This window comes from Saccoglossus kowalevskii, chromosome 7, assembly GCF_978046115.1.
Source record: "Saccoglossus kowalevskii chromosome 7, keSacKowa6.1, whole genome shotgun sequence".
NCBI lineage: Eukaryota > Metazoa > Hemichordata > Enteropneusta > Harrimaniidae > Saccoglossus > Saccoglossus kowalevskii.
Genome location: NC_140647.1, coordinates 4,150,966 through 4,166,496, shown reverse-complemented (window position 1 = coordinate 4,166,496; position 15,531 = coordinate 4,150,966). Strand labels below are relative to the sequence as shown.

At 32.7% G+C, this 15,531-nt stretch overlaps 1 pseudogene; it reads right to left on the bottom strand.

Annotated features, from left to right (window-relative positions):
* The window catches only part of LOC144349242 (uncharacterized), a 50,728-nt pseudogene extending 36,181 nt beyond the window's left edge, over positions 1-14,547 (bottom strand).
* Between the last annotated feature and the right edge of the window lie 984 nt (positions 14,548-15,531).

Sequence of the window (15,531 nt, the reverse complement as noted above, 5' to 3'; positions counted from 1 at the left end):
TTTATGAAATAATAAAATCTATGTATAAGGATATTAAATATAAAACTAAATTGTCAGAGGGTATAACTGATGGATATCAGTCTACCTGTGGAGTTAAGCAAGGCTGCAACTTATCACCAACTTTATTTAACATTTTTCTGAACGATCTGCCAGAATTATTTGGGAATCAAATTGATAAACCAGTTCTAATGGGCGAGAAACCTATAAATTGCATCCAATATGCAGATGACCTTGCACTTATTTCAGAAACGGAAGACGGCCTACAAAGCTGTCTGAACAAATTAAATGACTATTGTATAAATTGGAATTTAGAAGTAAACGTAAAGAAAACTAAAGTCATGGTATTTAATTGCAGCAACAGACTGATTAAAAACATGAATTTTAAAATCAACAACCAAGACATAACAGCTGTTAGCGAGTTTTGCTATTTAGGGGCAATATTTACTCCAAATGGGAAATTTAAAACAAACTTATCTATGTTAAAAAATAAATCAATGAAGGCTCTTTTCAGCATCAGACAAACAGTCTTAAACCACAAAATAATCTCACCAGCACTTAGTTTGAAAATTTTCGACCAATTAATTTCACCTATACTCATGTATGGTGCAGAAATCTGGGCCAATGAAATCACAACTGACAGTAACAGTTTAGAGCAAGTTTGCAGTCATTTTTACAGGTTTATCCTAGGAGTGAGTAAAATGACGCCAATTAGTGGTTTGAAAGCAGAACTTGGTAGGTTACCAGTAAAATTAAAAATTAATTTGGCTCAAATTAAATACTGCCATAGACTATATAGTCTGCCAGATAATCACATTTTAAAATTAGCCCTGGATGAAATGATAAAAATTCAAACTGGGTAAGGACTATTAATGCTACACTGGGACATGATCTAATTAAAATAAAAAATGATCACAATATGGAAAATTGGAATCAAATACTAAAAAAAGTAAAACTCAGACTATCTGAGATTTATATTCAAAGATGGAGAGAAGAACTAAATTTCAGTGAAACCAATGAAAATAGGGGAACAAAACTGAGAACATACAAACTATTCAAAGTAAGCTATAATATGGAAAATTATTTGCAAAACATTTCAAATTTCAGCCTCAGGAAAATGCTTTCAAAATTCCGTCTGAGTGACCACAACTTAGAAATAGAATTAGGTAGAAGAACAAAGCCCAAAATAGAATTAGAAAATAGACACTGTAATAAATGTAACACTAAAGCATTAGGAGATGAAAAACATTTCCTGCTATTTTGTACTGGCTATATAGAACAAAGAAAAAAACTGTTTGATGAGTGTGCAATAAATATTTACACAATGGATGTGAATTCCATATTTAAAAAGATTATGGAGAATAATATAGCTTTAGCAAAATACTTAAAGAGCACAATTTTTAAAACCACAGAAAGTAATTAATTTATTTTTTTCTTTTATTTTACTAAAATTTTATTTTTATCTCTTATGTATTGTATGTATTTATGTTCCTTACCATACAAAAACCCTCTGAAGGTTTTTAGTAGTGTAATAAAGTTATTATTATTTATAGTTAATTCGATTTGTCGAATGCACACAATATTATGTACAAGTCACAGAAAAAAATGAAATGGGACATTTTTCTATGTTTACCGGTATATACATTTTTATTTTATGAACCCCAAACCAGACTTATTATGTAAATTAGTGGAGATACAAAAAATTGTTTTTCTTGGCATTAAAATATCATTTTGAGATATTTATTTGTAATATACCTGGATCTCCAGTGGTTGAACTATTGGTGATGTAGATTCTAATGTCAAGTTGTGGTTCTATAACTTTTATAGTATCTTGCTGTTCCATATCATCACCATTGGAGTAACCCACAGTAGTTTTTATACTGTGTTCACTATCTTTAATTACTATGTCTGGTGTGTCCAATAACACCATGTTGAATTCTACTATCATATTATCACCTAAAGTAAGGAAAAAACAAGAAATTAGTACTTATTTGAAACAAAGCAAATTTCAACTGTTGTTTTTTTGTTAAGTCTACAAAATAGTTCTGGTACTAGATTTAAAAAAGTTATTTTTTAACACATCATCTGACGTCATTACCGATATATACCATTCATATATTGACTAACTATAAAGTCTTAGAGCAGGCAATGTGTTAAAGTATCTTATTTCTTATGAAACCCAGGTCACATTTAATTATTTTGATTGTTCGAGAAGAATTCAGGCCAATAAAATGTCAAACAGTTAAACTCAATTTAATCCTGGACCACCTTTGTAATACTGCGACAGAAATCTTGTAGCAAACAATATAAAATTCATGATAACTGTTACTTCAGAATCCAGGATATTGTCAGCATGATTTACAATAGTTCCAAAATCCAGAATGAAGTTATTTCTTTCAGTCAATGACATATTTTTCCAAGTAACTAAAATAAAATGTCATACATTAGAACTAATGATGTGACCAACAGAATGCAGTGGCCTCTCAAAATTTTCATGTATGTCCATCTGTCTTGCCTACGACAATCTGCGTTCATACTAACAGAAAGTGAAAAATATCAATAGACCATTTCCCTTCCCAGAGTTCCACATGCATCATTTGATCAGCATTCTGACCAATAGCATGACAGTAGCTAATGTAAAATCTTTTGCTTTTGCTGGCCATTAGTGAATATTCATACTTTCAATACTTTGATATATTCTACGAGAAAAAATTGATCACTATTTTATATACTTCAAAAGTAAAAAACACAAGTTGTCAGTCAATTCCAAACAATACATGTATATATGAAAGATTACTATAAATGAGAAATGACACAACCAACAACCAAACTTTACTTGCACCAATCAATTTGTATATCATTCTGACATCACAGCACTGAAGAGCTTTGCCACTAGAGGACTGGAAAAGTAAGCTTTTGTTTATTCATTGTGTAGAGTATTACAGCAAGTCTCAGAAGTATTGAGGCAGCCAATTTAAAAACACACTAGCGAATTGGCTAACTGCTTGAGTTTTGACTAAACAGTTGGCTTTTGAATCTTGTTGGCACCGACTCGTGGTCGCATCCACTCTGGGCAAGGCTATATTATATAGCTAGATTTGCATAGAAATAAATAATTTTGTGCATCATTTGCATGAAAAATCAAGGAAAGCTTAGAAAGAACTCCCGTGTGCTAAGAAGACATTAATTAAAAATAACTTGTACATGAGATATTGATGGAAAAGCTGAAAACTAATTATGTAAATCAGGTAACTAATATGAACAGAACAGAACAAAAAACAAAAAAATTATGAATTATTATGCTAATTAGAGAATTAATATGAACAAATTTTAACCCAAAATTAATCAGGCCTGTCTATTGTCCTAGAGCATTTATGCACCAAATTTTATTCAAATGTGATGATCAGTAATTGAGATATCAGTGTTAATTAATTATATTAATTAGGTGATTAATAAGCATAAATATTTACCAAAAACTAATTTGGTTTCTGCATAGTTCTCTTTAAAAGTTTCATTAAAATCCAATTTGTGGTTCTTTATATATCAGTGGAACATTATGCAAATTAGGTAATTAATATCCAATTAAAACTAATCAGGTCTCTGCATAATCCTAGAAGATCTATGTAGCAAGTCTCATTGAAATATGATGATTACTACTTGATATATCAAAAGCTGAAAAATAATTAATTATGCTAATTAGGTAATTAATATGTACTCATATTACCCTGAAAACTATCAGGTCTGTGCAGTGTTCTATGACATCTATGTACCAAGTGTCATTGAAATGTAATGATTACTACTTGAAATATCAAAAGCTGAAAAATAATTAATTATGCAAATTAGCTAATTAATATATACTGATATTACCCTAAAAACTATCAGGTCTGTGCAGTGTCCTATGACATCTATGTACCAAATTTCATTGAAATGTGATGATTATTACTTGAAATATCAAAAGCTGAAAATTAATTAATTATGCAAATTAGGTAATTAATATGTACTCATATTACCCTAAAAAATAATCAGGTATGTGCAGTGTCCTATAACATCTATGTATCAAGTTTCATTGAAATGTGACAATTACTACTTGAAATATCAAAAGCTGAAAATTAATTAATTATGCTAATTAGGTAATTAATATCTACTGATATTACCCTAAAAACTATGAGGTTTGTGCAGTGTCCTATGACATCTATGTACCAAGTTTTATTGAAATGTGATGATTAGTACCTGAGATATCAGTGGAAAAGCCGAAAATTGATTAATCATTATGCAAATTAGGTAATTAATATTGGACAGATTTTTACCCAAAACTAATCAAATTTGCGCATTAGTTTGGAGCATATGTGTTTGCCTGGTTTCATCAAAATCCAATGTGTGGTTCTTTAGATATCAGTGGAACAGTCATGGAACAGCTAAAAATCAGCTAATTATCATGCAAATTAGGTAATTAATATGCATGGATTGTTACCAAAACCTAATCAAATCTGCGCATTGGCCCAGAGCATCTATGCACCAAGTTTCATCAAAAACTGATGTATGGTTCTTGAGATATCAGTAGAACAGGCGGACACACACACACACATACAGACACACTACAACTGCAAAGACTCCCTTTTTGTGCTTCGCACACGGGAGTAAAAAATGGGTACCGCTAGATAGGGTTACGAGAAACACCGTCCTTTGTCCTTAATAGAAAAGAAAACCCAAGTTTAATGATGTTTACAGTAACGACTTCTCAGTTCATTCTGCATAATAGTCAGTTTTGTTCAAGTCACAAATCTATCGTATATTGTTTTCCATAATTTATTCTTGGTCGTATATTTACCTATATCACGTTCAATAGTATCAATAGCGATGTGAGTCGCATTCAACATTTCCAAATTTGTACCATTCTGTATAATATGTATATACCATATGGTCAATACAGTGTCAGGTAATGCAACTCCTAAAGTCAACTACAGGAAAAAAATGAAGCATGTGATATAATACACAGAATAGAGGGATAAATAGTGCAATGTGTCAGCTTTCGCTTAGTATGACTCGCAAATGTCATAACATTCAGTTACTCAACACTGAACAGGCTTCAACTAATAAGTACTCAAAGTGTCTACAAACTAACTGGGAATATTAATTTGATGTTGTCAGTCGAGACTTGCATTTTTTTTCAAATTTTACTCAACCCACTAACTCAACCTAACTGTATACACATTTATGACAAGTTATTCAATGAGCTGAAAAAAATGGCTGACTGATGGCCATTTTGGCCATAAATTCAGCTATATCCTAGATAACTGGGGCGATTTTGATTGGGGCAAACTTGGTTACATACATGTACTTAAGGCTGGAAAAATCAAACTTTGTTATAGGATGGATACTTTTAGTTGTCAATAATTGTTAGAGAATTCTGAAGAATACTGCGGATACATATTTTTGTGAAATACTGATTTAACCAGGATTCCAATCGAAATTGTTCAAAAAAGTTCAAATTTGGTATACTCCAAAAATAGTTAATGACACATGTCAATATGACATTTTTGAAAAAAAAACATTGTGATGAAGGCAAATGACCTCAACATATTCACAATGGGATCTCACTTTCATAACCTCAAATAATCATTGATACGTAGCAAACGTAAAAATATTGTTTTGAGGTCTGCTGGGCAACTCATTAAGAGTCTTGTAGACCCATTTGGTAGTCCATCATTAGGTACTGACAGCATGCAGAAAAGTGTCAATGTGTAAGTAATGTGTATAGTTTTGAAGACAATTTGGTCAATTCAATAAAACAAAGCACTATTATTTTATAAATTCAATTTGGTCAATTCAAAAAACAAAGCACTATTATTTTATAAATTCAATTTGGTCAATTCAAAAAACAAAGCACTATTATTTTATAAATTCAATTTGGTTAATTAAAAAAACAAAGCACTATTATTTTATAAATTCAATTTGGTCAATTCAAAAAACAAAGCACTATTATTTTATAAATTCAATTTGGTTAATTCAAAAAACAAAGCACTAATATTTTATAAATTCAATTTGGTCAATTCAAAAAACAAAGTACTAATATTTTATAAATTCAATTTGGTTAATTCAAAAAACAAAGCACTAATATTTATAAATTCAATTTGGTCAATTCAAAAAAACAAAGCACTAATATTTTATAAATTCAAGTTGGTTAATTCAAAAAACAAAGCACTATTATTTTATAAATTCAATTTGGTTAATTCAAAAAACCGTGCGGTGCGGTGCGGTGCGGTGCGGTGCGGTGCGGTGCTCATAGTTCATATGGTGCTTACACCAGGATTTAATTACAGCACCTAGGCGATATGTGGTTACAGCTTAATGTTTCGAGTAATTGAAAGAAATTGACATGACAATAGTAATTCATTAAAGACTGGCACTCCCATGCAATTAACAGCGAGTGAAATTCCTGGGATTGAAACATATATTTTGAAGTCACTGATGTAGACAACGAATAACTGCAAGTTGACATAAAGACGAGGTAGTTTATTTAATCAGTGGTCAACTAGAGACTGAAATTATAATCAATTTGTTTATTTCAATTTCTCCTGACGTCAAATAGAATACACTGGTGAAACACGGTAGTAACTGTGGGTGAAAGGATGTTTTGGAGTGTAGTTTACATTGTATATGGAGTGGCAGGGTCGGGTGTAATGTGTTCATTTCCAACTATTATGAAGTCACGTAGAATTTCACTTAATTTATTTTTGCTGACATGTTTTCAAGCATTACATTTGAATCCAATTTTCACTGCGCTGTGTCTCAATAGAGTATGAGGGAAATGGCATATTTACTGGAATTTATTTCAGGGGAAAAATGTTTTCAGTGATAATGAAGTATTATGACAGATACCCTCCCCGTGGCTTTCATTGCGTATGGAAGTTATTTTCACGAGTGATGCGGTGTATCCTGCTGCCTTACTTTCACGAGCGAAGCCACGGGGAGGGTGTGGGGTTCTGTTATTATACATATGTCCCATATTTGATTATTTCATATTAAAAAAAGAACGTGCAACAAACCGGGATAGAAATTTAGATCTAGGAACCCAATAGCCCATTAATATGCTCCAAGACAGTGCTGCGACCTAGCAACGCTTGTCAGTGTAGAACGCGTGTCGCTGTACGTGTGAAAATAAAATAATCAGACGTCTAATTTGAGTCATTGTTCGAATAAATAACTCGTGGATGTTTAAGCGCGGTGGTCGTAGCGCAGCGCGTGTTCGAATTTCATGTAAATAAACAATGTATTTTACACACGTTGTATACGTCGCTATGAGTCCCATATCGAACAGGACGCGACACGACGACTGTCGCCCTTTAGTTGGGACTACGACAGAACCAGAACTTAAACTGGGCGACTACGATACACGGTTGATGTTGAAGTTAAAAGTTCCTCCACAGATCTGTGCATTGGCAAACATGCCGTGCAACTGCGGTACTCCACTGACGGAATTACTTTCGTTGAAATCGGTCGTCGCTGACTCGTAAGCTGCACACTACAACCTCGTTTGCTGGTCGTGGATAGACTGAGTCTTGGTTACCGGTTAAATTTTGCTCATTTGGCGTTGGTAATCTTTATTTGGAACTGAGTAACGCCGCAACGTCGCCAGCAGAAACCTCATGGTATATCGATGTTGATGGTTGCGGCTCCATATTAATCGGAGATTTTACTGCGGGTCCAGGCAGCGGGTGAATTTTCCGAGAGCCCTTCAAGATTTATAAAACTCAGTTTCCAGGTGGTCAACAAACATTAAGTTCTCCCAATCCTAGTATTCTATGTGATGTACATCTAACATGCCAAAAATGCTGGTGAACGATTTGAACCTGACAAAAATACTTGAAATAGATACCAGGAAGGGGAGGGGAGTAAAAGAAAAGTTATATAACATTTTATTATTCAATAATTTATTAAAATACATTAGGTGTACATCACATGGAATACTACGATTGAGAGAACTTGATGTATGTTGACTGATTTTTATCATAGTACGAAGTACCAGGAAGTTACTCAGTTCCAAATAAAGATTACCAACGTCAAATGAGCAACATTTGACTGGTAATCAAGATTCATGTAATCCATGGCTAACAAGCAACATCACAAGCAAAGTTGTAGCATGCAGTACTAGTAAGTCATCCCATCAGTGGAGTACCGCAGTAACACGGCACGTTTGCTATCAGCATTGTATTCAAACGAATCACTTGGTGTGCCGTTCTCGTTCAAACCCGGGATTAGATCAATAGGGGAGTCCCAGTAAAAAAAACACATTGCAAATCATGCAAGTTCAACATTTTCAAACCAATATACTAAAACAGAAATGCTCAGAGATGCAAATGAAAGATAGATATTACTTTTCACTATACACATCTCTGTTGATACTATCCCTCACATATTCTACTCCCAATTACTCCTGCGTAAAATGGACTAGCTTCTTTTCATGTTGACATTCAGAGTAAAATCATGTGACAGGCTGTTAAAATTGGATGTTGCATACTCTTTCGCCGGTCTGGAAAATGTGTTTAATTAACTCACATTCAAGCAACAATGCAGATTTCCCAGTGGGAGTGAGACTATTCGACTCTGCCACTAAAAAATAGGGGTGTTTTCAGCAAAAAACGAATAACCCTGGAATACACACAATATACTGAATTTCGGAACAAATCGTGCATTACTTACAGCAGCAGAATACCACAGAAATATCAGACGAAACATGAAAACACTATATATTGTATTTCAGCCTGAACCCTCTATATTGCAATTCAAGGAATTAACCCCATATGTGCATCCATTTCCCACCTTGGTATCACCCACCCCTGAAAACAAACTCTTAATACCACGCTGAAGCGTTTGGTAATAACAAGAAATACAGATATTAAAAATACAATAAAATGTATATATTATGTCGTCAATATAAATTATTATTATTATTATTATATATAAGTATTTTGAAATGGTAAAATGAAATAAGATAATAATAATAATTATTCATTTATTTGTTTAATTAATGTCACAATTGATGCACACATACAAAAATAAAGCAGGAAAACTGCAAAACACTCTACAGTGCCTACACCATTCAGATATAAAGTAGTTCGCTTGCAGACACAACAATGGAAATGCATCAGTGTGGAGGGAATCAGTGAAAAAAAAGCTTTATGGACATTTGTTGGTAATCCGCCATTGTCAGAGACAAAACATTCATTTGTTGGGCTCTTCACTTCTAACTAAAATGCCACTGGTGATATATTAATTTGAAAGCAAAGTTTAGGTAATTAAAACTGAATCAGGCTTTAATTTTACTTTTTAACAATAATAATAAAAAACGTAATATCAAGTTTCATTTCTGTCTTACGTCAAGCAACAAATAAAATGCTGAAACTAGTATGTAAACTAGCTTATTAATATGCATGCACTTCATTTCTACCTGTGGCTGTTGACACATGGTCATCTGGTTTCTTCGTGAGCTGCACTATATCAACTTTCGCATTGGATGTAAACTTCTGATTAACTGCTACAGTGTTGATAAGCATGCCTAGTAAAAAGTTAAAAACAGACAATCTACTATTTTACTTACACCACAACCATGGCATATACAATTCACAACATGTATAAAATGCATTATATTACAGGATTATGGTGCACATTATGCATGGTAGCAATATTTAGTGTGAAACATTCTCACTAACTGATATTTCACACAAATTGTTGCAATACATAGTAGATGTTGTGCTAGATCCATGATTGGTTGGTTTCAAGTTCAAATCCTAGGAGTTGTCAAATACCAAATTGGGGATTTTACCATGCACTCTTGGTCATTCCAGTTCCTGATACTGTAATGCATGGGAGTTAAATACAAATGTTAAAATCCATACAAGTGTATATAATGCTGACTGTCACCTTTATTAACACAATAGTCTGAAACACAGAAGATAAATTCTTCATTTATTTACATTTTGTCAGCAAGACTCACATAAATCAATTCCAAAAGCACTTACCTGTGAACGACCCAGTAATATTGAATTCTTTCCACACAGTTGGAATGTAAGGCTCATAGTATCCGGTGGTGTTTACATTCAGACATTCCTTTGCCACAGTAATGTCATTATGTATTGGAAGATCAAGATATGGATTAAAAGTTGGCGGAATTACAGTAGGTATTTTCATTGGTGTGATACGTATTAGACGACATCCGTGTTCATTCACATCAGTTACAAATAATGAAGTCTCATAAGTTATCCCATCTATGACTGTTTCTTTACCTGCAGAAAAGTTGTGAATAAACACCAAACCAGACTATGGATTTTACCTATAAAGAGTCTCTCATGTTCTCATTTCAAAAATTGGCTAATTCATATGCAAATGAGGTAATAAATATGCACAGATTTCAAATAACGACTAATGTTGTCTGCGCATTATCAGTATCTATGTACCAAGCTTCATTGAAATCTGTTAAATGGTATCTGAGAAACAAGTGAAAATACTTAAAATTGGTTAATTAATATGCAAATTATCTAATTCATATACACAAATTTCGACTAAAAACTAATCAGATTCAAGCATTATCCAAGAGCATCCATGTACCAAGTTTCATTAAAATCTGATAATTGGTTCTTGAGATATCAGTGGAACAGACACACACATACACATGTACTTGTATTGCTATATGTTCCGAGGACTCCATTGGATTATCTTTTAATATATTTGAATTAACTTTTAACATAGTTGCTTTATGTTTGGATTAAAACGTGACTCTATATATAAATTTGTCCTCGGAAAGCATGTATTTCCTCAAAAGCTGGTATATATCTATAATTTTGTCATCAAAACATTAGTAATGCAAGTACACACACAGACGCACTGACTGAAAAGATTTCCATTGTGTGACAACGGTAACATAAGGATGATGCCATTTCATGGCTACACACCAAAAGTTTAGTGTAGGGTAAAAAACTCAAATACTTGCCTAAAATTTCTTCAGCAGTCAAATCACACATCTCCACTTCAACATCAGGTGGAATGAATGGTGGAGGCAATGTTGGTTCCGTCCAGTTGTAATCTTTGAAGTGTATACCCCGATCATTAGCTTGTATACAGTCAGTCTCTTCCACTACAGGACATAGCAAACTCTCCCATTCATCAACAGTCTCGTTTAGGTTACTCAGACACTGTCTTGGGTCAAGCTGAAAACATTCTGAAGTGACGTTGTATGGCAAGCAATCAGAAATGTCAAAGTGGTAACAGTAGGCAGGATCCCAATTTTGTTCTGGAGACGTATCATAAAACACACATTCTGCAAAAGACTGAGGGAAAAGATCAAAAAACAAAGAAATTGTGAACGCTTAACATTAGGTGAGAAAAATCAATCATGTGCTGTTACAAACAAATATGGTGTGAAAATGATCAAAATATAGTGCAAACAATGACAAATATAACCATTTGGTTTTCAGATTTTCATGTGGAAACTGATCTGTCAAAGTGTATGCCATCAAAAACTAGGTAGGACAGGTTCATATTTCATTTTTGACACTTTAAAATGATCTACTCACTCATATAAATCCTTGTTATAATACACATCCGAAACTTACACAAAATGTAAGGAGTGAGAGTCAATGGTTGTGGACATTCCAATATTCCTCACTTTACTATGGGAAGAATGTGTTCGTGTAAAAAATACAAATGTGATATATGTCTTTCACAACTTGTTCATAAAACTTTTTAATTTGTATACAGCATATATTTATTGTGCTGCTTTAAGTGCAGTGTTACCCCTCTATCTAAGTGCTACCATAAAATCTGTATTAGAAGCAGCATCCCTGATAGAAGTCGTACCAATTCTTTTTGAATAATTGAGAACCAAACATTCATCATTTCTCATATGTGTAGATGCTCTAATAGAAGCCGCATCTCCTCTGTTGCATTGTACCATTTTAATAGAAGCTGCGGCTTCTATTACAGATTTTACAGTACAGTGTGTGTGGAGATAAAACACAAATTACACTAATCAGTACACAGTGTTGCAAGGTACTTTGCAGTACTGATGTCTCAATCTCACAGGCACCGGGTGTATCAATGCTGAATTTGATTCTATCTTTAAGAATTTTTATACTGCTACAAAATATTCCCTGACTTACAAAATTCACAAAAATTTGAAAATAAAGGGATTTACAGTTAGCTTAGTTAATTTTCTGACAGACCATTATATACAGTTTATACGAAAAAATTTACCTACATGTAACTGTTTTTTGGAACTTATTACAAATGTACATGTCAACTCCTAAATACATCTAGCGATATAGCGGAAGTTTATGTGATTAAATACTAGCCTTGGTAATCAGTTTCATAACAATTGTAGAAAGGTGTCCACCAACAATCTGGTCTTCTCCATGGTTCTGTTAAATTAATTTACATCAACTCTGACATGTTCACTATTAAACGAACCTTGATAAAATTTAACACAAAAAAAAAGACATGTATTGTGATAAATGTACAGCCCATGCAAAACATAGCTACATGTACTTGTTCGTCAAAACTATGCTTTCACTTGCAGCATAGTGGTTGTTGTAATAGACCTATGAGCAGTGAATTCCAAGTCTCATGCTGGGTGAGTATTCTATATAGGCACTAATAGACATCTCAATGGGGAAGCCAAAATCCTAGGCCAAAATTCATTTGCTATAATGGATGTGACTGATGCAAGGTCAGAATGAAAACTAGATATCACATACAAATTGCCATAATGCCAAAAAAAATATATGTTTCAGAGCAAAATGTGCTGATTATACTGATACATATACTAGGTTTACAGTTGTGCTTGAATAAAAGAGTGATGGACTCCTGTCTTGTTAAGGTTGTCTATGGTACAATCTGACTACTTACTTTGTCAAGGTCCTGTAGATAATCCACAGTAGCATTCAATGTTGTGTTACCTGATTCCAATTCACTGGTAAAAGTCATCTCTACAGATTCATTATGAAATGTACTGAATGGTATATCAATCTGTGATAAATGAATAATAATAAATAAATAATAATTTTTGTAAATTTCTTATCATGTCTCAAAATGTAGACGTACTGGTATGTTGTACAACATTTGGAACTTTTATAACAAAACTTGACACAGACTACCAACATTTTTTTCAACAGCAGAATTTCAGCACCAAATCAAAGCCTTAATCCGCTGTATAAGAATCTCTCCTATGTGCCATACCTCAAATGTGACAACAGATGCAGTGTGTTGTTGCTCCAGTTTGGACGTGAGAAAGAAGTTGTAATCGCCACCATCAATTCTATCTGGAAACCCATCACATTCAATATCACAAGTTAGCTGAAAATAAATTGACATGTTTTAATGCATACATTCAAACTGGCTAATTATTCTTAATTATTATGATTTATATAATAATAATACTGCATAGTGATAACAATTTTTTTATAAAATATAAAAATAATGGTTCCTTTCTTACCACTGGATCTGGAAATTCTTCCTCAATTTCTGACAATAAGTGCCTTCCACTTTTGTAAACAGGGTCTGAAAGTTTAACTAATTTGTTCCCTTGGTAACCATCTTCAGGAACACTTCTCTTATGAAGTAGTATGTGGATGTCTCCCAAATACTCTGAAAAATGATTTCTTAGTGAATACCCAAGACATTTGTACAAATGTTGTTTACGCCATAGTCAAATATTATAGTTGAGGGTTCTCCATGCAGTTTTTTTTTTTTTATGAGTGTTTAGTATACCAGCTTTAGTTTTGTTCTGAACAGGTTGAACATTTTTGCAAAATATGATAAATTGTTTTTTATTATATAAACCACAGTCACTTTTCAGTAACTGTGTACACATCTATATAATTTGTGTCATCTTGGTATCCATTTCAAGAAATTACTAAAGGTACATTTGTAACATGTAAATAAAATAAATAAATCTTAGACTACTGTAAAATGACTAATTTTCACTGGGTTTAAATTTCGCTGATTTACCATTTCAGGCATATGGATTTTAAATTCACGGTTTTATCATTTAGATAATGTGTTCTATGCTAAATCTTACATATTCACTGGGTTTTAATTTAGTGTATTTTCCAGTCAGCGAAATAAGCAAAATTAAAACCTAGTGAATAATTAACTCCTTTACAGATTAAACTGCAACAAACTGTCTCTGAGGGATAACATCCAAGTAAATCTATTGAAAGTTACTATAGCAACCAAGCATGCTTTCCACCGTAGAATTAACACTAGCCTGTGTGTCCAGTTACTTAGTAGCCACAAAACTAGTCTGCATGTTGTGCATCAGAAGTTTGGGGTCATGAAGAAACACATGGAGGTTTCTAAATACTTGCAGTACATGAGTCAAGTTCAAATGTACATAAGTCAAGTACAAAAAAAAGTTGAAGTTTGTTTAGTTTTACAGAATTACACAGATTTGTTTAACCATTCAGAAAAGGCTGGAAGAGGTGTTTGGTTTATAAAAGCTTTATAATATAGATGTAAGTGATGGTCAGATTTGTAACTTACCAGAAAAATCTTCATTTTCAAAATAAATATAAAAAAAATATAAGACAAGTCCAATGCACAAAGGTGATAATATCCTTGACAGCATCATTCATCATTCAGTTGGAGTCCATTGCTTTATATTAGTCACACTTCAGTCACAACATCTAAAATACAACTGTTACAATAGATTAATTGCACATCATCACAGTCAGTTTGTATTAATATGGATGCTCAAGAACTACCCACCTAAGTATTACAGAGGGGGCAAACAAGATTTGTATCGATAACCCCATCAACCTCCCCCCAGATGGTAGAAGCAACCACAAATAAGATTCTTATGGATAATTTACAACTCCCTCTGCATAGTCACAACAATATTGCAATAATAATAATAATAATAAATAATAATAATAATAATAATAATAATAATAATAATAATAATAATAATATAACAAAGTATAATAATAATAATTAAAGAATAAAGAAAGAGAAAATATTATAATAAGTATAAAAGTAAAATGTAATGTGTTAAAATTTTCACTAATACCCCTGCAATATGAAAACAGACTACTCAACCATAGTATGTACCTAGACAAAAATTAATTAGTCCAAAATCAAGTGGTGTCACGGGAAGTGAGGTCGTCACAAAATGTAGAAAATCGTTTTCATAACATTAGCTCATTTGATAGTGCAATATAGAAAGTCTGTCACTATATATTGCTAGGATTTGACTTTACTAGAGAGTTTACTAACTCCTCATACAAATCTTGTTTGCACCCATGCAAAATGTGTTTCTATATTGAAAACAAGTATCGTATATGTATAATAATTTGCACACAAAACATAATCTACTAAATCACAGAAATGCTAAAGTTGTTGATGTGTAATGATGAACGTTTAACAGGCACCAAGGCATTGATTCGTGCCATTGAACTTGAAAGAATTGCTAAATTTGTTTTCCTTACTTTAGAAAAATGCAGATATTCTCACACTAAGACAGTTAAATATTCTATTCTATTC